This window comes from Nelusetta ayraudi, unplaced genomic scaffold (assembly GCF_046127955.1).
Source record: "Nelusetta ayraudi isolate G7.1 ecotype Tasmania unplaced genomic scaffold, CSIRO-AGI_Nayr_v1 ptg000135l, whole genome shotgun sequence".
NCBI classification, from domain to species: Eukaryota; Metazoa; Chordata; class Actinopteri; order Tetraodontiformes; family Monacanthidae; genus Nelusetta; species Nelusetta ayraudi.
This window is the reverse complement of record NW_027466185.1, coordinates 18,644,775-18,672,380: the sequence shown is the minus strand read 5'-3', so window position 1 is coordinate 18,672,380 and position 27,606 is coordinate 18,644,775.

The following is a 27,606-nucleotide window of genomic DNA, read 5'->3' as shown; positions in this document are numbered from 1 at the left end:
CAACAGATTCTAAAATTAACAGCTTTTATGAGCTGCGCTGTATTAAAAGTTGCATCTAAATCAGTAACTTCAAGAACACAGTAACATCCAATTTAGAGGAATTAGGGAGATAAATTGGGAAACATGCTTTCTGCCTCTTGCCATGAAGTTGGTACAGAAGTAGAGTAGCTGACGTGATAGCAAGACTATATCGATATCGAGTTGCTAGGTATAGGGGTTAGACTTCTTGTCTTCAGTGTTGAAACAAAAACAGCCCAAATGACTGAGTTTATCTCAACACACATTGCACAACAGCATCTGACCACCTTTAGAGTTTGAACTACAAGGTGGTTCTGCAGTTCGGGAGAAAAAAATCCCCCAGAGTGACAAGGTTCTGTTGCTATCAGCTAGCTAGTCCGCATTAGCATAGATTACATGCAGACCTGCGTGATAGCTGGTTAAAAATGTTTCTCAGATATATGGTGACGAGTCTCCTGACTCACGGTTAGTCAAGTCGACCTGCAGTAGAGAGTAGGATCGCTTTGTAAGACAAGAAAGAAGATGACACCTACTGGCCAGGAGGTATACATGTTGTCTATAGCTCGTTAAAAAAAAGAAAAGGAAAAAAGAAAGTAATTGTTCTTCTGGGTCCATATTTGACTGCCCACTGCTGGACATTTCCTTTTTTGGGGGGAGGGGTTGGGGTGACCGTTCTCCAAATTTTCAAGGGTTGTGAACATTCAAGTAGTTTGTGAAATAACTTTAAAATGCACCTTCAAAGTCCCTTAAATCCCCTTTTCTCCTATAAAGTAAAGTCTGTATCAAACTGTCCTTACAGCTTGATTGATATCTTTGGATGGACCCACACTGTTTGAGTCATGTGTGAGCTATTCCTCTCTGCACGGAGGTGTGAGGGGGAGGACGTTTGACACTGAGTAGATGACACCGCCACTTGTCTTTGCTGTCAACAGCCCTGCACATCTAATATTTCATCATGACTCATTTAAAGTGTGCTATAGAGCCTGATGGAGGACAGTCAATTCCACAGAAAAGAAATAAGCAAACAAATCTCAGTCGCAGCCAAATGCCACAAGATAAAAAGAAAAACATTTCTTTCCATGTGGTGAAATATATAAGCGGTGTCTTAGCTGTGGTCCTCTCCCCCCCGAGGACGGCTTTTTATTGTGTCGTAAGGTCACACGTGACTATGTTACCAAAAACCCGCAGTTGCACCGACGTCTTACATCTTCAACTTTTGCCACAGAGTTCACACAGTGAGGGTCTTACATGATAACAATATTGGCCGTTCCATCAAAAAGCAATTTGCTTTAATGAAAAAAAGATTATAGATATGGCCAATGGAATTGGCCATGCATTTCAATTACTGGAGTGACGGGACAGATAAGCATGGCGGGGAGATGAGATTTCTATCTGGGGGCTTTTCTAATCAAGATTAATTTATCCAAATGGAGAGTTAGCCTCTTGACCTCAGGAGGGAGTGGCACGTCTCTGCTCAAAGCCATTTTTCTTTTTGTCCCTCGGCGTATCATGACTAAACAGACTTTTCTTGCTCTCAGATCCATTCACTTCTTGTTGAAATGATGTCACATTAGAGCCTTTCAGGAAATGGGAGGCTTTTTTTTTTTTTTTTAAATAAAGCTGTAAGATGATTGGATAACCTCGCTGTCTTTCTCATTTTGAGTTGACAGATTCTGATTCGAGTGAAGCCACTCGGTAACTGGTTGAGGATTTCTATTGGTTTCAGAAATTGACAGTTGATGAGTGTCACCAGCCCCTGGCAGGCCACTGTGATACAGTGTTTCGAATTTTTAACAAAGCCAGTCGGCAGAGAAACAGATATGTTTCGTCCACTGTGTGGAGACTTCTTTTTCCTTGTAACGTAAAAAGCCATACAATTTTGAAAAAAACCCAAACTGCCACAACTGCAATGTTTGCATCACTGATACGACAATATTCTGCCTTCTCGTGTTTTTGCAATGTTTCACAAACTCGGCAAAAGGTGCAGTGAGATCATCACTGTCCATATCCCCCCATTTCATTAGTATCTTTGTTTTCTAACAATGCAAACTTTCAAAAACATTATGAAAATGGAAGAACTCGCTCAAGAGGGTACAACCCTTCCCCAAGGCCTGTATCCTAATCGAAAAGTCAACCGCTCGATTACTATGTTTGGGATCTGGACCGCCAACTTTTTAAAGAATTTATTTCTGTAAATATTCTGTATAAGTCAACCCTCTGGCAATTTTCACAATTATTTATTTTAGTAAAAATTATCGGCCGTCCCGCTAACAGATCAGACCCACACAGAAAAAAAAAAAATCTTTCCTGCCAGGGGCAACGCAGTTGATAACTAATGCAAAACATTTAATGAGCAGAATTTTACGGTTCTCCAGATGGGCGCCTGATTTACTGTGTAAAGTCCTACTTATCATCCTGACTGCGAGCGCCGAAGGGAAACGAGAAAAAGAGAGGCTGATTAGCTCGTGGCGGGATGCTGGGTTTAGTTTCGCACAAACTGCTGACTCAGGACCAGGGAGACCCCGCTCAGCATTTATATTTCCTTTAGAGCAACACCCAACCATCTAATTAGTTTCGCAAATTTCCCCTCCTCCACTCTAACAGCTGGAGCCCGCAGCCCTCCTCATACTTCCTGCTCTGGCACCGCGTCTCAAACCTTCGCTGCTCTCTGCTGATAACGACGGAGGTTTTCTCATTTGTTGAAATTAGTAGATATGAGCAAAGACAACAACTTCATTAAATAGCTCCTTTTAGTAGTCCGAGTATCCTCCAGCAACAGAAGTGACAATGGGACACAGTGAACACAAATTCTCTATCTTTTTTTGTTGTTCTTTGCATCCATGTGCAATTGATTTAAAGAAAAATCTGAGCGTCCTGTTAAATCAACGGCACAAAGTCTCCGCCTCCTCGCCTCCTAACCTTCCGCCTCTGCGCTCGGACAGTGGTGAAGATCCTGCAGCATCAGGATTCAGACAGGGAAATCTTCCCCTTGATTCAGACATGGAAATCTTCCCCTTGACAAGAATCCACACCTCAGCTGTTCGGATATCAAAGCCCCTCAGACAGTTGCAATCCTGGATGAAGTATTGCAGAAAGACTGAAACACGGTCTCACCATTTCATCTTCAGCCAGTGGGGAATGTGCTTTGGTAAATCAGGGCAACATGCCAACATCTGAAAGATCTGTTCTTGCTAAAGCACCAGCCGGCAGCAGGAGGATCGGACATTGCTTTTATTTTCAACCTGGAGATCTGTTTTAATGGATCAAATGAAGATAGATTTGGTTTTTTTCCGCCGGCCAAAACGAAACCGAAAAACCAGCAATCACGAAATTAATCCGCTGAAAAAAGTTATTGTTCGTCTGACTTTTTGAGTTGTTCTCAGATTACCGGAGACCCGATCTCACATCTTTCTTATATCAGCTGTGGCATTAAGGTTAAACTGAAGTCAATTCATGATCTGGGCTTCCACTGATACACAGTGGACTAAAACATTCATTTATTCATCTTCTATACTCACTTTGTTATGCACTCAGGGTCTAAAACAGATAAAGCAAGGGATACCTTTGCTACTTGGTATGTCAATAGGGTTCAGTTTTTGAGAAACTTTGCTTTTCTTAAAGTTTATTCCCTCATTGACCCATAAGATCCTGAAAAGTTGAAGTGCTCCTGCCAGCTGAAAGTGATTGATATAACAAATCTCAAACCAATCCTTGCTATAGAACTGAATACACAACAAAGACACATTTTAAAGGAACACTTTGAGGTTTTTCCCACCTCTCAAAATCCCTTTTCATGGTCAGGCACTGACAGGAAGAATGGCACCCGAGACACTGACACAGCACAACCAACTGGCCCAATAGAAAAACTCTGCCAGCGGTGCCTCCTCACACTGGGCAGGTTCTCGTGAGACGGTGCTGGGCAGGCAACCAAAGTAATAAAATCTCAGTTCAGACTTGTAAGCTGTACCTATAGCAGGGTTTGCCATCCTTTCATTATGATTCCATTAACTGTAAAAAAAAATAATTTCCAAACTATCTTTTGAAGGTCGAAAAACTAAACTTCTGATATTTGATAAATTATGAGTAATTTTTGAGATTTGAGATAATAATAGATAATTTGAGAAATTATTAGGCAAGTCAGACTAGTTAAAAAAAACAAGACCTGGGTAATTTTTCTTATTAAAATGTATTCCATTAAAGAGTAATAATGGTGCACTTGTACATGCACTCAGAAAGAAGTCTAATTTAAAATGTATATGCAGATATAGAAAGTATTTTCAAAATACAGAATTTAGCTTAGGCTACATGTTATAAAGTGAAGCAATTTCTTTTGGCCACACTGTCAGCTGATGTTTAAGCCTTAACATTCTGTTCAAATTCCATCAGGGGGCACCATTGCAACCAGATATTCATAAAATTCTGAACCTTCAGCTGAGAGGTAATCCTCAGCTGACTGGGTTTCTTATCAGAATCGTCACGGACTTTCACAGTCTCTGAGGCAACTCTGATGGGCCCGTCGTACACTGCGCTCCGGGGGGAAGCATAATTGAAGCCGCGGCGTTACAAAATCATAAAGCGGAAAAAAAAAACACAGATTATGGTGACAGTTGCAGTTGAATCGCTCAATCACTCGCTGGCTGGTCAGGTGGGGGATTGCGCAAGGCTTGTGTACCAATTATCCAAACAGAAACTGGTCGGCGCGGGCGGTGAAAGATTAAAGGAATGGGGGGGGCGCGAGAGGGGGAGGGTTGGGGGGGATGAAAGCAATTGGGGTCACAAGTGAAGCATGAAACATAGCGGTGGAGACGCTTATTTTTATTTGGAGTGCTTGGATGATGCTGCAAGTCTCCCATCGACTGAGATGGAAATGAAAAGGAGGACGGTGGGAAAAGAAAAAGAGAGAAGCGTTCACGGCTGATTTACCCATGCAGCTCACGCTCTTTTCTCTCCAGACTCCGACCGCTGACACGTTTGCGTCATGCCTCGGAAAAATGAAGGGTTTGCCTTTTTTCACGCTTGAGAAGAGTCTCCGCTGTCTCATCAAAGAGACCCGACCCGACCTTTGTCGGCGCGGCTGAACGCAGAAATATTTTCCTCGGGTAACAGAACCAGCGGCATTCAGATTCTGTCCTCAAGCTTGTACGTCTCGTCGGTCGAGGTTGTTGGGTGAAAAGTCGCCGCCTTCATTCGGCAACTCGACGGACGTCAATAGCAATTATCGGCACTGCGGCAGGTTGAATTTGTGAAGGCCTCCTAAAGTAACGGCTACTGTCCTAGCAGGCTGCTACTTCAATAGTTTGGATTGAAAATCAAACAGTTTAAAGTTCAAAATGTTAGCGTTCAACCAGGTTTATTCATTTTTTGAAAGGATTTGTATTATCATTATTAATATCATCACTTCTCTTCCACTCTGTGCTGTTTGACAGTGTTATAAACCTACTTATATACCTGTCGTGGGGAGGACTGTTGGAAGCTCATTAACGTGCCAAAACTCCCTCTTCAGGCTGAGATGGGAGAAAATTTCCTTGACAGAGAAAATCCCTGCACAACCCAAACTTGGGAGTTTTTCACCAAACAAAACTTTTTCTATTGTTGGAAGCAGAAAACCAAAATGTATATATTAAAACTGAAAATGACCACAATAATGGCCCTTTAACGAGCGTCGATGTTTTCGTTCCATTTTGTCCTTGGCAGGAGACGCCGCCTCTCACAATTCCTCTCATCAGAAGGTGAAATGGCAGGCGAGGACGCGGAGATTACTTTAGTCATTTAAATGAGGGTGCAGATGAAGCCATTTTCGGTTTTGTTCCATGTAGGATGCATTTTCTGTTATTCTCTTCCTCGGCTGCATGACAAATGCTTTTCAGACCCCGAGGACACAGAGACAAACAGTCCCGGAGCTCACAGGGATATATGCACATCTGTCCTGAGCTCAGCAGCATTGACTGCTGCTCTGGAAACAGCTCAGGCTAAACCAGTGGTGGGCAAAATTTTCGACTGCTAGCCAGCAATGGGTTCTAAAACTTGAGAGAGGGGGCCGGAGCAGCGTGATTTGTTGACTCAGCAGTGTTTTGGTGAGCCACTTCATTGAAAGAAAAAATATATCATGGGATATGTAGAAAACATGTACTTTAATGTCTATTGAAAATGAACCAAAGCAAACTGACTCTGAAGCAGCCTTGTTGAGCTCTCTGCTGCCACCTTTCAAGTAATTTGTCTCCATCAACCCTTTAACATTTCTGTAACATTTCTTTTTTTTTCCTCAACGCCTCTAATTTACATGAAGCCTCTGACAGGAGCCGGAATTTTAATTAACCGGCCTCGATTAACTGCCTGGGAAGTGTACAGCGTCTCCCCCCCCAACTGCCAGTGTCACGCCGCGGTTTTTGATGGAAATCAATTAATTTTGTTAATTCAAGCTTGCAGGAGCTGGAGAACCACCATTTTCTTTCACGTCACAGCTCGTATTGTCGACCTTGGCGTGAACATCAAGCTTCAACTGTTGCCACTGAACGCCACTGAGCCAACCTTAAATGGCAGTAAACCCCCTGCTGATGAAGTGGAAACTGCTGATGAATGATGGAGAACCTCACTGGGTGAAGCAGGATTTTAGATGCGGTCTTAGCGCTATATGCGATGGCCTTTTCCAACTTCTGGTTTGATAAAAGAAATAGATAAATAACCATCATAATCTGGCATAGTGTTTGACTTTATTCATTTGTTTTTTATATTAGTAAAAACTTAATATGCTTGCCTATAAAATACATTAAAAGCGTATAATCGCAGTGCAGTAAAAGTAATTTTGTTTACTTCCCCTTAAAATGACTCACCATGGTCTTGCTCCTAGTTCGCTGCCATATTTTCAAGGAGGCCGGTGTGGATTATGGTGCGAGGTAACGACACTCATGACGACAGGAGGCCGTCTCGCTTTACAGACATGATGGATTACGACGGTGACAACTTGGATTCTGAATGGAAGAAATGAAGCATCTCTTTCCGGCCTGTGGTGATGTGGAAGCGGTGATGTGTCCGCAGCTCACGTCCTTAACAAGCAGGGGGGGCTGCTGCGGGGTCTCCCCGAGGCCCAGAGCACTTCTGGCGGTCAGTCTGAGACGACTGACTGACTGACCGGCAGCTCGGTGGTCCCAGATGCTGCTGCAGACCGGCGGTCCCTCCCCGTGAATAATTCATGCATGAAAAAATTAATTATGTAAGATATTCTGAAAATTCATAGTGGAAAAGTTTTCGGACACCCTTAAAATATTGACACTAAACATTCGCTACATTGATTTTTTTGTGTGTGTTTCAAAAGGTTTGGCTGCATCAGTTGTTGTTTATTGTTAATAAGACAAAACAAAAACACCCAAATTCTTGCAGTTTTTGTCCTCTGGATGTGTTGCAAGAGTCTTGCTGAAAGATCCAGTTCTGTACTTGATGGAGCAGAACACCTGCAACATGTGGGCAAATGTTGGTGGCTGCACTTGGAGCCTTAAGACTGATTCTTCGCAAAATATAGTTCATCACAAATGAAGATGGTGTCCAAAAGCTTTTTCCCACCATTGTATAACACTGGTTAAGACAGTGTGGGTCAAGACTAGAACGTTTCTTAAGTCATCTTGATACAGAATATACTACAACTGTAAAACTCAAGATATATTATGTGCATTAAATTCTACTATTTGTCTGGTTCTTGTTGAACTCAACCAACTCTTTTAAAACTTTAAGCTGTCAGAAAAATCTATAATGTAGAACTAAAATGATAATTTTAGATCTTAACTGTAGTTCCATTAAGCTTCAAAGAGTTTATATAATTCTAATGTAGTATTTTTGTTGAATTATAGTAGAAATCAGGACTTGCACATACATAATACATAACATAGCATTTGTTTTGACTGTGGTAGTAAGTGCAAGAGTGAATGGCACCAGCCCTGGTGTTAACAAATACAAAAAAGACAAACCAGAGGTAAGAAAATCAACTTGTCATTGATTTCAAAGCAGCAAAACAAACATAGACATGAAGTGGCGATCCTTCTAAAGTCTTTTAGCCTGCAAACTTTAGAAACAAAACCACGTCACTCCGCCACAATCAGCAGTTTCATTCCTCAACTCTTCAGTATCAGCCCAATGCATCACAACAAGGAAATTATAACTAAACACTTTTCATTGTCTACTTCTCCAAAGTGACATTATTGACTACCCATCATCCCCCACAATGCTTTTATGCCCGCCACTTAATGCGCCATGATGGATCCGCTAACTACTTTAACTGTCACAACAAAATAAAACTCAAATGCAATCGGGGCCTTAACTTGGGCTGAGTTGCTTCTTAAAGGATTTCCTGCTTCAAAAAGAAAAAAAACATTTTCCTTCCAAAGAAGGCATCAAGTTCAGGAGCCCATAAAGAGTTATGTGACTCTCTCTCTCACACGCACACACGCACACACACACACACACAACTTAACTTTGCCTCTTTGTGATAGCAAGCTTACTAGCTAGATAGCTAGATAGACAGATGTAGCTTATTAATCCTAAATTGGGAAACTATGCAAAATTATGTGAAATTGTCTGTGTAATTAGTTGGTGAATGCTGGACAGAGGCCTATTTTCCACCAGGCGTGAAATCTCTTCATGAGGTCATTGCACAGAGGCAGTGAAAAGAAACGCAGACATCATTTTTCAAAGAGACGAAAATAGAGAAAAAAGGCTCCGCAGTGAAGCGATGGTCAAGAGAAAATCCTTTTCATCGTGAAAAGAGTTGCCGCAGGTCACTGCCACACACACACACACACACACACACACACACACACACACACACACACAAAAAGAGTCTATTTCTATTATCCCAAAAACTTTTTTCATTTCTTTTTGGCCTTGTCTGTTTTTTGTTTTCGTGCCAGAGAGCAGCTGATACACACAATATTTTTCTTTCATCGCCTCATGTTCCGACCCCCGTTTTGCTTTCATTGTTGATTTTTATCTTATTCTTAATAGAAAAGTACAACACTCAATCTGATGACGCAGTTCCAGCTGCACAACCTGTTGACGTTCGTTAATAAGGTTGTTTTTTTTTTCCATCTTCTTTTTGTGTGACGCTCTGAAAGTTTAATAAACTTAAAACGATTTGGACACACATTCTTTTCTTGCTCTTTTCTGGCTGCTCACAGAAAAGTTGAAATTCATATCTCTTTTTTAACTGTCATTTTTTTTTTTTTTTTTTTTACCCTCAATTTGAAGCGAACGGAAGGTCAGAAAACATCTTGTCAGAAAGAAACCTTGCCGGTTTCACTCCCTTAAGAGTTGCGGGGGAAAAGAAACACGTCCTGGTTCCTTTGACCTCTCGTTTTCTTTGCAGAAATGACTGCCCAGTAAAAAAATAATTCTTGTCAGAAAAGACACAGCTTGAATTTCATCTCCACACTCCCAGCGGTTCCGCCCGTTGTCCGAAATGACAAATATCCTCTGAGCCGAGCTATTTTTTATTTCGTTCTCTGTCCGCACAATGTGAACACCTCGTCACATTCCACAACGCTCTATGAAAAAAAGCTGCACAGCTCTCAGCATCCAAGGCTGCAGTCGGAGCCGCAGCCCTCGTCGGTGGTCAGTTTATCACTCGGCGGCGCCCGGAAACAGAAGATGAATTCACTGAATGAGCGACAAACAGCAATTTATTTTGTGCTCGTGTCGAAGTGATGTACACTTCCCCCGAGTACTGCAGGAAAATGAAAAAGAAGAAGGAGGTTATCGTCAAGAAGCAGAAAGTGCAGTGTCTCTGAGCACACAGCACCGTCTCCGCTACCACTCGGCTCGCCATCTATCACCATTTAAAGTTCTGGAGTAAAGTCGTGGAGTTTCAAAGCCACCTGAAGAGTTCAGAAACCACCACCGCGTTAAATCATTCAATCAATGACTCGGCGAATAGTTCATGCAACTATTTTAGAGTTCCATCCCTCCCTGCTGGAGTCTAGCAAAGATTTCACAGGAGAAACTGCTGAATCACAGGTTCACATATTGAGATTTTGGTGGCCAACTTCATAGGATGTGGTCTGTAGCCACGCCCCTCTTTAGTAACCAACCCAACAAAGCTAAACTTTATCAACCATGACACCAATATACACCCTTCCCCATAGAGTTGGGATAAACTAATACATCTAATCCATCTTGGGCAACTAAAACGAAAGCTCATCTCGGCTCATCAAAGAAATATTTTACATAAATTGAATACTTTTACAATGGGAACAAACAATGGGAAGAAAACTAAACAATATTAATTCAACTTTATGTCAACAGTGTACAAGTGGGTTCTTTCTTCTACATATTAATGGATATAACAACATCAATGACAACAACAATGAATTAGAATGAACTGTTAAGTGGTGTAGGCTACAATAAAATCGGAACATAATGAAAATTTCCAAATACAGTAACAGAATATAGAGCAAACAAAACGCTCCTTCAAAATGAGTTGGTTTCATGACCTGCCATGTCAAACATCCAGATATCCTCAGGGCAGTATTTTTTAAAAAAAATGTATTTATTTTAATTTTTTGTTTTGCCTCTCTTTACCGAGCTCCAGGGTTTGCAGACCACACACTGTGTACTAAAATATATTTTCCCCAAGAATCAAGTCATTCTTATTTATGTTCAATTTGTTAAAGGACAAGCCTACATAGAATATAGAGCTAATAGAGTACTTTCCATATTGCCCCCCCTCCCGCCCCCCCCATTTACCTTTCTATATTTATGTTGTACTGTACATTACATTATCTTCTTTTCCGTTGGTCTATTCTGCCTCTAATCTCTGAATCCTCTGGTGATATGTCTGCTTTTATCTTTAGGTTGAAGGAAATTATCCTTATAAATTTATAAATTAAGAGAGAAGAGACAAAATGTCATTTATCAATACATTGCAACGTCAATGCATCAGGTTAACCAACAGTTTCTTGTGTGCTGGAATGTTTGTTTTTATACCCATTAGAGAGAGAATCTCTCACATTACTGTGGCCAGCTTACAAACACGGGTCCGCAGCTGTGCTCAACAATCACTGCTCAACAGCTTCGCAACCTCAAGCACTGGACTCTGAAGATGCTTTTCTGTCTCCCCTCTGTTTGCTTATAGGTCGATTTAATTGTGCCCAGATGCTTCTTCTACTTCTTGGAAAATCCACTGTAGTGGGGGACAGAGAAAGCAGAACTATTCTAATTTAAAAAAAAAACATAGGTCTGCAATTTCTAGCACAGAGCTAGCACAGGCTGCCTATCTGTGTTTGTTGTGCTTTAGAAGCTTTGACTGAATACAAACCCAAAGACGGCCAAAAACAATTCTTACTCCTCACAAGTGACAAACGACTCCCAAACCAGGCCATTTACCACAAATAATGCGCAAAGCTACAGTGGAGGGATTAGCAGAACAGGATGATTTAGAGATTGTTTGATTTACTCCTCCAGCTTTGGCAGAACGCTTGATCACATTTAGGCCAAGTCTTCATAGAGGGCGGAAGAACTTCAAGAAGCAGCTGAGATAACTTTGTTTCTGTTCTACTTTTTCACCCAAATTGAACTGTGCATGAATCACGTGTTGTCAACCACAACTGGTGTCAGACTGTGCTGCAGTTGTTGCTTCACAAAATCATACAAGGCCAAAAAAAGAAGAAAAAACAATCAACAAACAAAATACAGACACTGCAGCTGTGTTTTTGATTGCTTTTTGTGAAAACCACGGAACACGCTTTTGAAAGTTGACTAACGCACCAATCACCCCTGCCGTTATGGCTTCATCGCACCCTGTAGGAAGGCAGACGGTGGTCCAGGGCCCTTTTGTATCCACACTTTACACAATTACAGAGTGAACGGTCGTTCTCTTTAAGAAGCGGCGCCACACTGCAATTTGTTAAGCCGAACAAATGCTACAGATGGAAAGTGGAGTGTTGCAATCATTGTGAGTTCCACACAGGGCTACGTGTTCCGGATGTGGATTCAGCTACAGTATTTCCAGAGGGAGATGAATAATGCTAATTGCTAACTTCATTGAAAAGTCAATCAGACCGTTCGCGAGCCTCCGCTCACACTGGGCCAGCAAACTTGTAGGAACCTGGGCTTGCCAACGCTGGTACCTCAGAGTAGGCCAGTGCCAAAATAACACTAGCTCAATTTCCATCACCCCTAGAATTGCGCAAAACCAAAATATGGCAATAAAAAACTGGTAATGGAAACATCTAAACTTCTTAAAAACCTCTCAAATATGGCTAAAAGGTTTTTATGAGGTGGTTTTTCAGATGTGTCCATATAGAGGTATATCGCAAAAGTGTCATGGAAACACTTTTTTTGCATTTACGCGTCGTCGGACGTGACGTACGAGGTCACGTGACCAGTTCACTTCAAGTGAAAATGGCGTGTTGTTTGGACGGAGGAGGAGACAAAATATTTTTACAAGAAATCAAAGAGAAAAATATTACAACCATTCTTGACAGCAAACAAGCATAAACATACAAAAGCAAACCTAAATTCCGTAAATTCCGTAAAGAATTACGGTTTATGCGCTTCACACCATTCAATAGAAACATCTGCAAATCGCAATTTGTATTTTACGAACATCACTTTTATTTTGCGACAAACTGTAATGGAAAAGCAGCAAAGTGTCTTCAAGTGAGCTACAGTGCAGGCACACTGAAAGACAGATATGACTATTTTTGGTTTGGTTTCATTTTTTTTAACAACAAAAAAACCCTGCTTCCTTGAATCGGGATGTAGGATGCGTGAGTTGAAAGCTTCGAAACAATAGACAATAAAGCAGAAGAGCATCATTAGAAATTTAAAGATGCAATCAAGATTAAAAAAAAAAAAGAAAAAAAAAAGGACATGTTGAAGCACTAGTTTTAAGACATTAATAACTTGGCGGTCCAATTTCCATAGCCCATGAGCTGTAAGGTGCTGGACATGGGGAAAAGAGAATTTCCTATTAAACTCAGAGCTTAATAAGAAGCTCAGGCTTGCAGCTGAGGCAGTGAGTCAAATAGAAAAATGATAAGTACATATCGCTCTCGGAAAACTTTAATGGGCCGCAAAACCAAAAAGTGTGGTCGGCGCTGTGAAGCTTTCGGTGCATTATAGGATGAAGCTGCCGATCAAAGGAAACTGACTGTTGTGTTTAGTAGGGCTGTTAGCTTTAACAGTTTAATTGCAGTTAAATTGAATACAAGACATAACACGTATTTTGTCCCTTCCATTCACCCGTTGTCATTTCCTCAAGCCGTAGTGCTATGTTTCGACACAGCATCCTGCTAATGTTGGCTGTGTTCATTTTGTGCAATTCTCACTGCAGTGATGGTTCAAGCAAGCACCTACACCACTACAGTAGTCCTCAGTAGGGGGCCTAGGCAGCCTAGTACGCTTCTGCAATCCCAAATTTTAACTTGCACTTTAATACGCTATAGTAAGAATTGCTCTACATAAATATCAACATAAAAAGAACACACAAATCAAAACACGATTAATCGCTGTTAACTATTGAAATCCAGTGCTTAATCAGGATTTATAAAAAGAATAATCACAATTCTCAGTTCTGCAGAGGGGTTCCGAACAGATCTTAAATCTAATGATTTAAATGAATTTACCTGCATCCACGTGTCATTTCCAAATAGCTGACTTTGCAGCGACCTCGCAGGGCATTTTGATTCCAAAGTCTTTTGCATCAGTCCTTCCAACCTGCAATGAAAACAATTTCAGTTCAGTCAGGACCATTGAATTCATGGTAATAATAACAATTAGTCACTATTCATTCACACCACAGTCGCATGTGGCCACCTGCTCTACATCCTGAGCTACAGTTGCCCCTGTGTCACAGTTACAGTGCCAAGTTTGAATTTTTGTTTCAGTTGTGGGATCCCCCTGCTTTTCCAAGTGCCCACCCTGAGAGCCTGAGGCAGAAAGAGCAGCAAGCAGCAGCAGCAGAACCCCCACAGAACAGAACAGCAAGCATCAGTGCCAGCAGTAATGACTCTGGCAAGTCCGCGCAAATGAGGAGGAGGAGGAGGAAGAGAAGGATGAGGAGGTACTATGGTGGGTGGGTGCAGAGTGGGGGGGGGGGGGGGGGGGTTGTGGCCCCAGCAGGTGCAGGAAGCGAGCTAGCTGATGCCTTTTAAACAGAGCAGCGAAACAGAAAGCAAAGAGCGGAGGGGATTTGGTGGAGCTGGCCTGTCATAGCCGATAAGCTGGAAGCTCTGCGTAGCTCGGCGACGCAGCCTGCCCCAACTAGCGAGACACATCAATTTGGTTCTGTACGGAGAGTCACTTCCGCAAGCGGTCATATATTTTTTTTTCTTTATTTGTAGGTGTGACGCCGGTAGGAAGCAACCGCTGCAATCGAAGTCGCACAAACAAGAAGACACAAAAGAGAGGAAGCGGCTGTGAGCCTAGCCGCGGCTAATGAGATTAGCGCGGATGCTGCGACAGCAGCAGCAGTTTTATCAGAACTGGATGGATTTTTTTTTTTTGCAGTGATGGAATAAAAAAGAAAAAAAAAAACGAAGTCAGGTTGATTTTGACTTCAAATTTACTTTAGTGGCAGCTCACCAGAATGGAGAACTTCTCTGGTTACTGCCAGGTAGTAGCCTCAACCTCTTGTTGCTAACAGGCAAGCTTTTATTTTTTGCGAAAAACCGCCATAGAAACGCAGCTACTGATGGAGCACAGCATCAGGAGCAATTTGAAGACAAGTTTATTGCTCAAGGACACGCTGACATGAAGGAGCAGGGAATGAAACCGAATGTCTTGATTAGCTGATGGCCTTCTCAGTCTGCTGTGCCAGCAGGCCGGCTGATTGTGAATTCTACCAATTCTTTTCTTTTCTTTTTTCACTTTTTGACATGGCCTCCCCCTTTGTCCAGACGCTATTGAAAGCGTCTTCATCAGAAGGGTATACAAGTATCGCCCAAATGTTTTAGGTCTGTGTCAAGCCAGGTTTTTATTTCCATCTAGAAGAAGGTCAAATGCTCAGCGATGCTGAGTGGCGTTTGTCGCATTCTGCTGCAGCCCCAACAACCTAGCATATTATAATAGAGTTATAACATAAAAGAAACTCGATTAAACCGAGGCGATTCCCATTCTCTGTGTGTACCTTCTGTGGTTGCGCAACGCTGCCAGTGCTTGGCCTAATTCGGTGCACACAAACACAAGATTCACACTCAAGAAACAGCAAAAGCTGTTTTGCAGCTCAGGGTTCATCTAATGGGAAATATCCAGTGACGTATTCAAAAGAATGTTTTTAAAAAAAGGAGATCTGAACAAAGCTCTGCTGAGCCTGTGGACTTTAAGCGCTCGATAGAAACTCGGAACTTCACGCACGATGACATTTCACCCGTCTGTCTGGGGCCTGACTCTGATTATCACTGCGGGAGCTGACTTTTAACGGAGCCATTTCAGTGCGACTTTCAGGTCACGGAAGAGTCTTCGGGATTAGATGTAGGGCTGTTCTATAATCCATTAACACCATCTCTCAGGCCCTAAACGAATTAATAGATATGTGACAGTTGACGGTCGTGTCACTATGCCTCCAATTGATCATGCACCCTGGCTACTTAGCCAAGGGGATCTCCCTTTGGCCGACTAGTTAGCGCGCAGGACTACATGCAAATATGTGTGCTTTTGAGATAAGTCCAGATCACACTAAGAATCTTCCCAAACTAAAAACATAAAGCTTGTCTCCTCTCACCTTTCGTTTCATTTGTTTTACCTGAAGGTAAAATAAAGCGTAATGCATGCTGGGATATATTACCAGGTTAGTGACGATCAGTAGTTGTGGGATACATTGAGTTGACTCTATCACGAATACCGACGAGTAAATGGCGTACCCACTTTGTAGTACATTACGCAGTCAGCAGTGAGTGATTTCGGATTTCAATGTTGTTCACTCTTAATCCCCTCATTTGCAAAACCAAAGCTTTGCTGTGGGGACAAATACGAGGGTGTTGCTGTTACCTGTCAGAAGTTAGGCAGATTAATTAAGCAGCAATAAATGCACTGCGTGGAATGTTGACCCTCCGAGGCATGTTTGAGTGAAATGCGGAGTCGATTCCCACGAGCTGTTCTCCTACAGTTACCGTGGGAAGGTCTGTATAGATTTGTCTGAAGAAACCAATGTCAGGAGGTTCACAAGTCACTTTACTCATTTTCAGTGGTGCATTAAAACATACCGGTGTCTTCGGTATATTTTAGACCACCAGTGTATATTCAAAATAAATCCCTGATAGAGGAAAAGATGAATTAGGCCTCCGGGGCGCCATACATAATTTATGCCGATTTGACTTTAAAGCCTGCCATAATGCATTTTCCAAATTTCAAAAGCTTACACTCTGCTCCGACTTTGGATTTGTCTCCGTTCAGTAACACACAATGAGATCAGTGTTTTGCCTGTACTGCATTATTCGTCAGATTTACAGGGACGGTCGTCTGAACAGGAGCTCGTCTTTGTGGACATTTTATTTTCTACGAGTGCACAATAGCTCACACCAAGATTCAAAGGTTCGGTCCCATTCTACCCGGCCTCCCTAATCCTGAGCTATTTTGCCTCCGCTATGCACACACACGGGTTACGGTGTGGGTCCTGATTCTTGTACACGTAAAGGGCTGGGGATGAAATGAAAGCGAGATTGCTTGGTTGGTTTGGCAACTCCATTGGCGATAAAATAAGGCAAACTAGCGAGAAGATTGAAACCTTTAACATGAAAATCAGTACTGGCAGTTAAAAAGCCTCAATGCAAATGAAGTTAAAACACGTTCACTGAACTAGAAGGCCTGCTTCATGAAGAAATTCTCAGGAACGTGATCCGACAGAGGCCAATATCCTCATGCGACTCGCAGCTCCTCTTTGTTTCAAATGAATCTGCCAGAATTCAATCAACTGGAAAAGAGAGAAGAAGAAAAAAAGACCACTGCAGTGCAGAAACTCAGCCTTTCCCCCAGAAAGCACACAAGTTTGATTAGATGACCGATTCAAGATCAGGTGCAGCCTCGGCAGTGATGGCCGAGGCCTTGTTCACACCGATCTGATTCCATTCCCATCACAACATAGGGGATATTTCACTGCCAGGCATGAGGAAGACCTATGTAAGTCACACAGATGGATCTCTTACACGGCACGACAAGATAAATGACTCAGTGAATTCATGGAACAAAACCTCGGCAAAATAATGCTATTACACGGAGGAGCCTGAGGGACCTGCATGCCAGGTAGACTGCAGAGAGATTCTTAGTCATTCTTCATGCTGGAGCCCCTCTGCCCCATCACTAACCATTTTTCCATACAATTTTTTTCCATCCTGATTCAAATAATTCCAAATGAAGATTTCTTGCCAAGTTTGGCCATCGATTTGTCAAATAGTGCCGAGAACCGCAGTACGGCAGCATGTCTAATCTCCCAATTGCACCAACCTGGATTCGAAATAGAAAGATTTGATTGGTTAAACGCAAGGTTCCAATGACACTTCATTTTTAAAATCAACCATTTCCAAATACTTCCCATGACCTCCTGGTTTAATAGATTGGCCAAAATGTTCCATCATGCCTGGCAGGCTACCCCAACACATAAATCAATGAATCAACTGCACTTAGACTGAAAAGCACAACATCATAGGATAACTGCCCTGCTGCATGAAGACTCTTTCAGGCCTCTCTGCGGAATTTTATTTCTAATTCATCACTTCCACGCCGCTTTACCTGGAGACGTAACGACACCTCAGTGGAAAGTCACACCTGACTGAATAACGATCCTCCCTTTTAATCTTTCCGTCAGATCGTCGTCGCCATTAACCAGCCTGTGCCAAGGCGTGACTGTAATTCAAAGGGAGAAATGCTGCATGGCTGGAAATCCAGGAGACAGGACACCTTTAAGGATGTCACGACCCCCGAGATGTGGAATTTTAATGGCCATCAAAGCGTCCTCTGCTGCTGAGAAGTCTGCAGGCGTCAACACGGCGGGCTTTTGAAAGCTGGTGGGAGTTGATCTCTTGGTTTTCACAGGTTTCAAAATAATAATGAAATAAGTGATCTAGTATGCATTGTTCTCTTAATCCAGCCTCTGTGAGAACATGCAGGGAATCTGATCAGGGTCATTTCAGTTTCAGTCTGCTTGTTCACACATGCAGCAAACATTAGGAGAGCGTCTATACCCTATTTCCCTCCTCGAAATTGCTGGTTGATAAACTCAAGTCACTTGAGAACAGTGGCGGTTGGTTGGAAAACTTTATATGGAAACTTCTTGCCTGTTAGTCCTATTTCTCAGAATTTTGTGTGAATCTTCAGTGAAGGCTCTGTTTGAGTGAACTGATGTTGCCTTCAACGGACAGCTCCAGATAGTTTTATTAAAGCGTGTCAGAGTCAGGGAAGTCGGTGAATCGGCAGGAAACCCAATTACATGCTGCATGAGTACATTTTTGCTCTATTCCTTTGCTTTAGAAAAATTCAACTAGAGTTAGCTATGTAATGAGATCATCTCCCACGATTCCTTGCTGCTTACTGTTTTGAAAAAATAAGAGACAATCTAATTAGGATAACAGCTCTGATAATTCCAATCCCATTAAATAGTAAACTAAAAAGAGCAATTTTTTTATGTGTGTGATTAGATAATGTCCAAAGTCGCAGATTGACTGTTAAAGGCTAGAAGACTCCACGGTTATCGGCTGAGTGCCCGGTTCACTGAATCTGAACCGCTGCAGCACTGACTATAGCGTCATATAGCATCGCCTGTCAACGCATGTTGCATAAATAATATGACAGTGCCGATCAAATTTCGCATGTATGAGCAATTTGCACCATGTTGCATCAGATTGCAACCGTCTTGACAGCAGATAAAACTGCATACCTTTGACGGCGAGAGCCAGGTCCAAACGGCTGAGGTACCGAGATGCAGCTCGAAAGCTGAACAACTCCTCACTGTGTCGGAGAGGAAATGGCAATACTTGCCAACACACAACCCACAAAAGCACTGGTTTGCGAATACCAGTTCTGAAGCCTAGAGTTTGGTTTCTCAGTCAACGCCGTCTTGAGCTTCCAGTTTGTTCTGAAACCACATGGAACGCAATTTGACCAACTCTGACAGAACGAACATTCGAACCAGTTCAATGATTTCATTTGTTTTACTTGTGATTAACTGATTCGAGTAACAAAAAAAGTTGTACCAGATTGTAAAGGTCTTAATTCAGTGCTTCTTTCAGTATTGACAGCCAGTCATTTTTTAGTCTTTTTTTGCAACCATTTTTGACGGTCCCTGCTGGCCAATTGATGGAATGCAGGTTTTTGGCAATTACTTGTAGTGGCTGGTCTTTTGGAACCAGATCTCCCATCCATCCTTATATACGGTCAAAGGAGAAAATGGAATGGGCCTAGGATTTTGACACCTTTGCAACAATCACTGCTGCCGTGTTAACTGGGAAGTCTGACCGTGCAAATGTCCCATAATTATAACCAGCTTCAAACTCCATCCAACTTGGACCTCCTCTAGGCCGTCTGCTGGCACAGCCAACCTCAGCATCCTTGTGCTGATAATATGACAGCCACTGTGAACTGGTCGCTTTTTGCCATGGTTTTAATTCACACATGGTCCCCTAAATGTATGCATCAATGCTCATTTAATTGTGGGCACACTGCAGAGAGACCATTTGTTTGGCAGTATTCCTGTGTTCTTAGGTTATCTTGATTCATTCTTTTATCTTGATTCTTATTGTATGATCATTAGTAGCACGTGTAAACTGTTTGAATCATAGCAGCCGCATGGTCATCAGGCGGCTACCACATGAGTATTACTCATGTGTAGAGCTCATGGCGCACAGACACTCATGACTATAGTGACCATAGATACCATATAATAGTCTTCTGTTTTCTCTGTCCATATATGCATTGTATTCATTCTGTTTTTTACTACCTGCCCTGGATGTGCCCATCCTGTTGGACCTCTTTATTGCCGTGCAGGATATGAGCCGTGAAATCAGCCACTTGCCTTATAATCGTTGTTTTGTTTCTCTGTGTTCTCCTTCTGTTCTTTCATTATCTTATCCCCTCCCAGTCCAGTGTATAAGAGACCTTCTACCTCTGAGCTGTTGCACCTGTTGCTTCCGTTCCGCTGGTTGTACTGTGTTTGTGTCTCGTTGCTCCGATCTTATTGTTTGATTGTCTGTTTATTAAATTGCTTATTCTCCCAGTATTCCTGCATCAGCATCTTCGCTCTTTTCCACAACACCCTCTATTTAGACGGATATACAATCTCTGCTGTGGCCGAAAAAACAAATGAATGAATATAAAATTTTAGACTGAAAATTAGGGAAAACAAACAACAGAACACAATTTACAAGGAAGAACTGCTCCAACAACTTAAAGTACTGAATAACATTCATTTAAAAAGGGAACAAGAGCACATACTGTACGTTGGAAAACTTGAATAGCCTCAGCAATTGCATTGCTCTTGATGAGCTTAAATGTCAGCAATCATTTGAAATGGAACAGGTGGCTGTTATCATATTCAATGACCATGAGTGGAAGCTCTGAGGGTTGTGGGGGAATGAAAAAAATACATCTGAAAAACGACGTTCAATTTATTCCTGCTTAAATGTCATGCCCATCAATGTGACTGGATGAAAAAAAGCACGGCAGGGAAGAAAAGTTCAATTGTGATGACTTAACGTATTCTTCCACTTATTTTTATTAATATTTCCTCAGCTTTTTGTTTTTTAGGAATTCTTCAGTGCTGCGTGCCCGACTGACAGATTTCAACTTCCATCCACTTTATACAAAAGGAAGTCTGTCAAATTGCATTGACTTCAACTGAGTACAGTTTCTTACGGTATAAATAGGGCTTGTGTGTGTGTGAGTATTTGGTTTAATTTGATAATTAAAAAAAACTTCCTGGAAATTAAAAACTTGAAAGGGAAGCGAGCCAAAAAGTCAGCCAAAGAAGCCAGTTTGTGTTTTTTTTTTTAAACTTCAGAGTAGTTTCAAACAAAAACAGTCAAACTAAAATAGATTAAAGGTTTCTCACCTTTTTCACTACGCAACTTCACCAAAGCAACCCAGCTCTCTGTTCCTCCCTATAACCTTCAGGTGGAAAGTGAAAAATGTTTTTACTCGAGTCTATATGAGTCCCTGACCAGTTTGATGCTGCTGGGAGGAGTCATAGTACCCGTTAAAAGAGACAAGGAATCACGACTCACAAAAACTGTCTCCCGAGTCTTGAACGTTTTGAGACTTGCACGTGACCCAGGTGTCGTCAAAACTACAACTCCAGCAAACAACGAGACAATCACTGTTGGGTACATCAAGTGTCCCTCTTGGTATTGATGTGGACTTGCTTTCTTTTCCACCAAATGTCACAGAGTTAGGAAGAACATTTGCACGCATTAACATAATGGTGTGATGGTGATCGTGTGACATCAATTTGTACTGGACACCAGTTATGTTCACTGCAAAATCTGTAGTAAAACTTGATCAATTAACTTAACTTAAGCATAATATGGAATTATAGTGGAATATTGCACATTGTCCAATGAAGCCACATGATTCAGAAATATTAAGCTATTTTTGTCTATTGATGCACCTAATTTTCCACCTCACTCCAATATCTTAATTTGTTTTTCTTGTTAAACACTCCAGGATTTTTATTAGCTTCTTCAACGGCCAGATCAGAAGTGTGCATCAATGACCCCGAAATGAGAACAGGCTCATTAGCTCTTGAGGTAAGCAAACACTGAAAGACCCTCTAGGAAAATAACCGGCAACCTGTTTTCAGCTGAAACGGTCTCTGCTGAACCCTAACCCTGCTCCGGAGCTCACGCCATCCATATGGAGCAACAGATGATGGTCGGTGGCCACCTGTTAGACTGCACATGGCTTTTCTTTCTTTTTCTTATTTGTGGGGATCCCTTCAGAGGTGTCCACAGCCAATCACCTGCCTCGATTCGACTGCTTTCTTTGTATCCTCTTCTCTCTCACACCAATAACTTCACTTGACATCAGTAACGAGTTGACTGCATCCATTAAATATTGTTTTCATTTGAACATTCTGTCTAGCAACTTCAACATCAGCATATTTATAACCATATACAGTGCTAGGGGGAAAAACACTTTTGTGCCTTTGTGATGCACTGTGTTATCCTAAGAATCAGCCTTAAGTCTCCAAGAGCAGTTTACTTGCGTGAAGTCACCAATATTTACACACATGTGGCACGTGTACCATTCCATCCAGTTCAGAACTTGACCTTCAGCAAGAGGACATCCCTTGCAACACATCGAGTCTGCAAGAACTACAAGCATTAACAATAAACAACAAAACAACTCAATTTGTTTGTGTGTCTCTGATGAAGCCAAGCCTTTTCAATCACACACACACAAAAATTATCTGACAAATACTTCACAGAATTGGGTAAAACTTTTAGGGTGTCCGAAAACCTTTTTTCCTCCGACTATGTTCACCATCTCTCAAAACCTTTTCTCCAAAAGGTCCAACATGCTGGGTCTCTCTGACTGGCTCATTCCTGATCGCGGCTGCGGAGAAGCTCAACATTTCAGAATGTGCCACCTCCACACGTTTCTCCCCTCACCCTCCACCTTCTGCATCTCCACTCCCTGTCACCTCCCCCTTACCACTCAGGTTCCTCTCGTTCAAGCGTGCACGGAAATTTAAATGTGAGCCCATTCGCTTCAGCATCATATTAAACAAGACAGGCCGGCATTTGGTTCCACTGTGGTTTAATTCCCCCTCACTCTGCACTCTTACCCAGAAATAATCCTCCAACCACTGGTGCACAATGTCCTCAGACACTTTAGAATTGGAGCATGTAATTCATTGACAGTAGCCAGCCAGAGAACATCATTTTAATATGTTCTTTTATTATTATTATTTTTTTTTTTTTCAAATTGTGTTTCAATTTCCCTCAACATCTGCTGGCGGTTCTTCAAGGCAGAGTGGAGGTCGCTTGACACCTGATGGATGACACAGCGTTGTTGTGCGCCGTCGCAGCAGTGTTGAACTTTTACGGCTTCCCTTCAGAATCGAGGCCTTTTAATCGGAGGAAGACAGGATGGAAACACAGCGTGACTAAAGGTCCGTGTGTGTGAGTCTCATCTTCAGAGAGGGACAGTTGGCAGCCCTGACCTCCACTGTTCTGTCTCTTAATGCCACACAACTAGAGCCCGTTTTCAGGTGCAGCTGTTCAGGGAACACATTCGTGTGGAGAAAGTTCCCGTTTTTCTCATGAGTGAAGCAAAGGCCTCAATCCACGCTGCCTTTGCCAGTTTATTCTTGCAGGAAGGATCAGCCAAACACGAAGTGCCTGAGCGCGCTGGGTAAGATGCTCAAACTTGTTGTGGTCAGCAGCACTTTTATAGTTATCAAGTATCATAATCATTAAATCTTCTCCATCCCCGAGGTTACAACCGCTCGAAAGCAGCTCTTTGAAGTTACAACTGCAAAAGAAAAGGAACTCATATTCCTTTTTCAATGCAATGGCCCTCTATATTATATTATATTTTATTATATTATATTCAGGCTCACTGACTGTAAACGTGATATAACTCTCTTTTAAGCCTCTTTTTTGTGTCAGTCTGATTTAAAAGCAGGTTTCCTTCACAGTTAACATGATGCAGGATCTGGAGGGGATGGGAAAGTTCAGGAAAAGGGTCTTTAGGATGGCACAGACTGATTGTCTAGTACCCAGATACAGTTTCTGCAGGTGGGGCTAGTAGATGCACTGAAACAGATTAATGCCTGCAAACTTTTGAGTAACGTCCTTTTTTTTCTTCTCTCAACACACTGTCAGCTGTAGTATGGTTGAATTCAAATGAAGGGTACTCATTTATTTTATTTGGTTGTATTGCTCTCTGCGTAAATGTGACAGCACTCATGTTAATATGTCAGGCTCACAGCGGCATGTGTATCAGTAATGTACAGTGGGTTATGTTGCAATCTCTATTGATCTTTGCGTATAAGTGCTTAATTCCACGTACATGACTGTGTGTTTGCTTATTATAGTGTCTTTAATTCTGTTACACTCCCCTTTCTTACATGTTTGATATAGACAAATGTTCACTTTTTCTTCTTGTCTCCAGACAAACAACTGACAGCTGCATCAAAAAGAGGCTTATTCCATCTGAAGTTTTCAATTCAATTCAAATCTTCTGAAAATGGTAAGAAATAATAATGAGTGGGAGGTTGGACTGTTTTGTCTCAGACCTGCAGTTGGATAAGATATTCAATAACATTCATTTGTTCATATTGACTTCAAGTAAACATGAACAAATGAAGACAACTGGAGCAGATTACAGTAATTTAAATACATTTGTTTGGGGAAAGATTTTTGATATCAAGAACAATATAGATGTGCATGATGAAGGTTCAGTTCCTGTTTAAAAATCCAAGCTGCCAGCTCTGAAATCTCTGAACCATAGTCCAGAGAAGATGGAAAATATAGAGGTCACTAATACACAAGTTAATGGGATGATAATGTCTGTTGTATTGACAGTTGTAACTGTCCACTATATACCTTCTCTGTCTACCATTTAAATGAGCCATCAAGTGTATCATTACAACTGCACTGAAATCCGATTGATGAGTTGCTGAGCCTAAAATAAAAATAGAAAGGTGATTTATGGAGACGTGGAATTTATGGGACACACACGTGTGACAAGATCAGATTTGGGTCATTGTTTTTGAAGGTGTGAACTGGGTCATGACGGCATGCTGATCAAAGCAACAAAACAGAAAATAAAGTTCAGCTTCATAGGTGAAAAAAGCAGCTTCATCACTGAGACTTGAAGGCACGAAATGAGAAGGACTGAAAGATGGAAAATTGAAGATGAAAAGGATGAAGTGTGACGTAAACACTCTAAATATGCTTCAAATGGGGCGGATTCTATGATGTGGAGAGACGGCCCACTCTGTGAAAACCTCCTCTTCATCTCGATGAAAAGGTCACAGCTCGTGGAGAAATACCAGTCCCTGTCTGTCTCCACAAAAAGGCATGCATAATGCAAAAGCTTTCAGTGGGACCCTTCGCTCGACATAATTGACTGAAAATATTGGGCACAACTCTGTACGCCCCAGCACACTAAAGCATAAATTCATTTATATTCACTTAAAGAGCAGTAAATATCCATCTTCTCATTATAGATGAAGGGCATGAGGACAAACATGCTGTCATGCTTCTGACAGGTTCTATATAAATTAAGTGACAAACGTAAGAAGAAAAAAAAAAGTAATCACGTGGAGTTTCTTGCGGCACAATTCGCACAGTCCGACTTTGTTGCATACATCATCAGCGATTATCCTCCTGCCCTGAATGTTGCGGGAAATCACTTTCACTTTCAGAAGGCAAGGAAGGTAAGTTCAGTGAACTCAAGGCAGAAGGAATTGCAGGGAGCAACACTTCACTTCACTGCAAGACTTTATAGGTGTAATGTTCAGTCGCTTGTTGACTCGTATAGCAAGTCAGTCAATCACATTGCAGCAACTCATTTAGACTTTAAGAGTGGCATGGTTGCCAGCTCCTGTGTTTATGGCCTTCGTTTGCTGCTGCTGCTTTTGCTCCCGCTTTTTTATACTTTGCAGATATTTGGAACACCTGTTTGGGAGTGTTCTCCCTGATTAACAGAGGTAACTATGACAGATGATACCAAGGCCCTTTGTGACATCGCAAAAAGGTTGTGTATCACTTCTGTCTTTTTGGAAAAACTGAGTTAACTACAAAAGTAAAGGATGGACTTTTCCAACATCCGTAAAGTTTATGACCAATCTCAGTTATTATTAATCTTGTTAGGGGAAAGAATATGGGGAAGTAAATTTTGCATAATAACCCAACATTATCAGTAATTCAATTTGAGAATTCAGTCTGGAGGAAGTTCGGAAAGTCATGGTCGGCTAGTTTGTCTGATCAGAACTCGAATGCAATTAGTTCTTACAACGTGTCAGCGCTGCCCCAAAGCCAGTTCCACTCAGACGAAGGTGCTGCCTTTTCTGTCAAACTGCAGACAGCTGGACATTCAACGCACATTCAATGAGACATATCACGCATTGGGCAATTTACAGTCGTTATCAGTATTCAATGAAACAGCTGTCTTCAATATACGATTTCTGTACAAGTCCCTCAATTTCTAGGTCCATCACTAGACAAACTGTTAGTCGGTTTGACAACCAATGATGGCTATCAGCATAATCCATGTTTCCATGGATTACTTCCAATCTTTTACACCACAGGTCTGCTTGTAAAGCGCAGTGAGTGAGAGCATGCCACACTGCCGCGTTCCTCACAAACACACATGCCTTCCTGTACCCAGTCTTACAATCCAATTAGGTAACCCAAGGAGATGTTGACTTACTTTTGGCCTACGCACGTTTCTCCTTATCGCACTCTCTTGCCGCGGCTCATTTGTAAGACGGATGCCTACTGTATGGTTCGTTTGACAAAGTGAAGTTTAAAAGCAAACATCTGGCATAACTCTTCACAGAGATTAAAAATGGGATGAAATTTAATTGGCAAGCTAATTAAAGAAAGTAGTTCTGAGCCTGAAGTGCAATGCAGCATTGAATCAATTAATCTTGACGATTTAACCAGCTGGTGGACCTTATTTCATCAGATAGACTCAGCACAGTATTTGGGCATAGATGACAGAAGAAATCAAGAGAACAACATCTCAGGGTCAAATATGAAAAATAAATCAAACCCGAGAACACTGCGCTCTTACAAGATTGGCTCTAAGAAAAGCTGCTGCTGAATGGAAAACAGACAGCTATGAAACAATTATCTCTTAGTCCAATCTACCTTCAGCACTTTCAGGTCACCTGAAACAATATGAGGGTGTGTGTTAAGGTGCCTACACACTGAACGCGTTTTTGACGCGGTCTGACGCGCGGTATGGCGTCAGTAGGCGCAAGCAGGCGCAGACCTGGCGTCAACGCCCTGTGACGACACCTTGGCGCATCCAATAGGAGAGCAGCCGGTTCTGAAAAAAGTGGCCCGACGCAGAGCAGGGCGCCAGTTCGCGATCGAGCAGTAGTGAGGAAAAACGAAAGAAAAACTTGTCTCGCAGTGTCCCGAGTGTAACATTTGAGATGACACCGAGTTCTGGGACTCAAGACTAGCTTAAAAATATGTATCGGGTTGGTGACTCTGCTTGGTTTCGGCGCTCTGACGTTCTCGTTACCTCCGGTGCTCGTACTAGGTGCTACGTGTTTTGCATTCAGGCGGCACCGGAGGCTTGAATAACTGCGGTGGAACGAAATCTCGTTGTCCCACCGTTTGCACACAACATCCTCCGGTTTGCTACTCAGTCCGTCGCTATCAATTTTGCCGAAAACCCGTGCAGTGTTGTCTAGACTCTGGAGTGTAAAATAAAATGCGAATCAACGCGATAATGTCCCGACCCGAATATATATGAAAAAACAACTTTATGTTCATGTATTGTCAGCATAATTGTCAGGCACAGTTCGGTGTAGAGAAGTTTTCACACATATTTAACAACTGGTGCCGTGCTGTGCATCTGGGCACTTTCTCCCCCGGAGCCGGCTGCTCTCCTATTGGCCGCGCCTAGATGTCGTCACAGCGCGTTGACGCT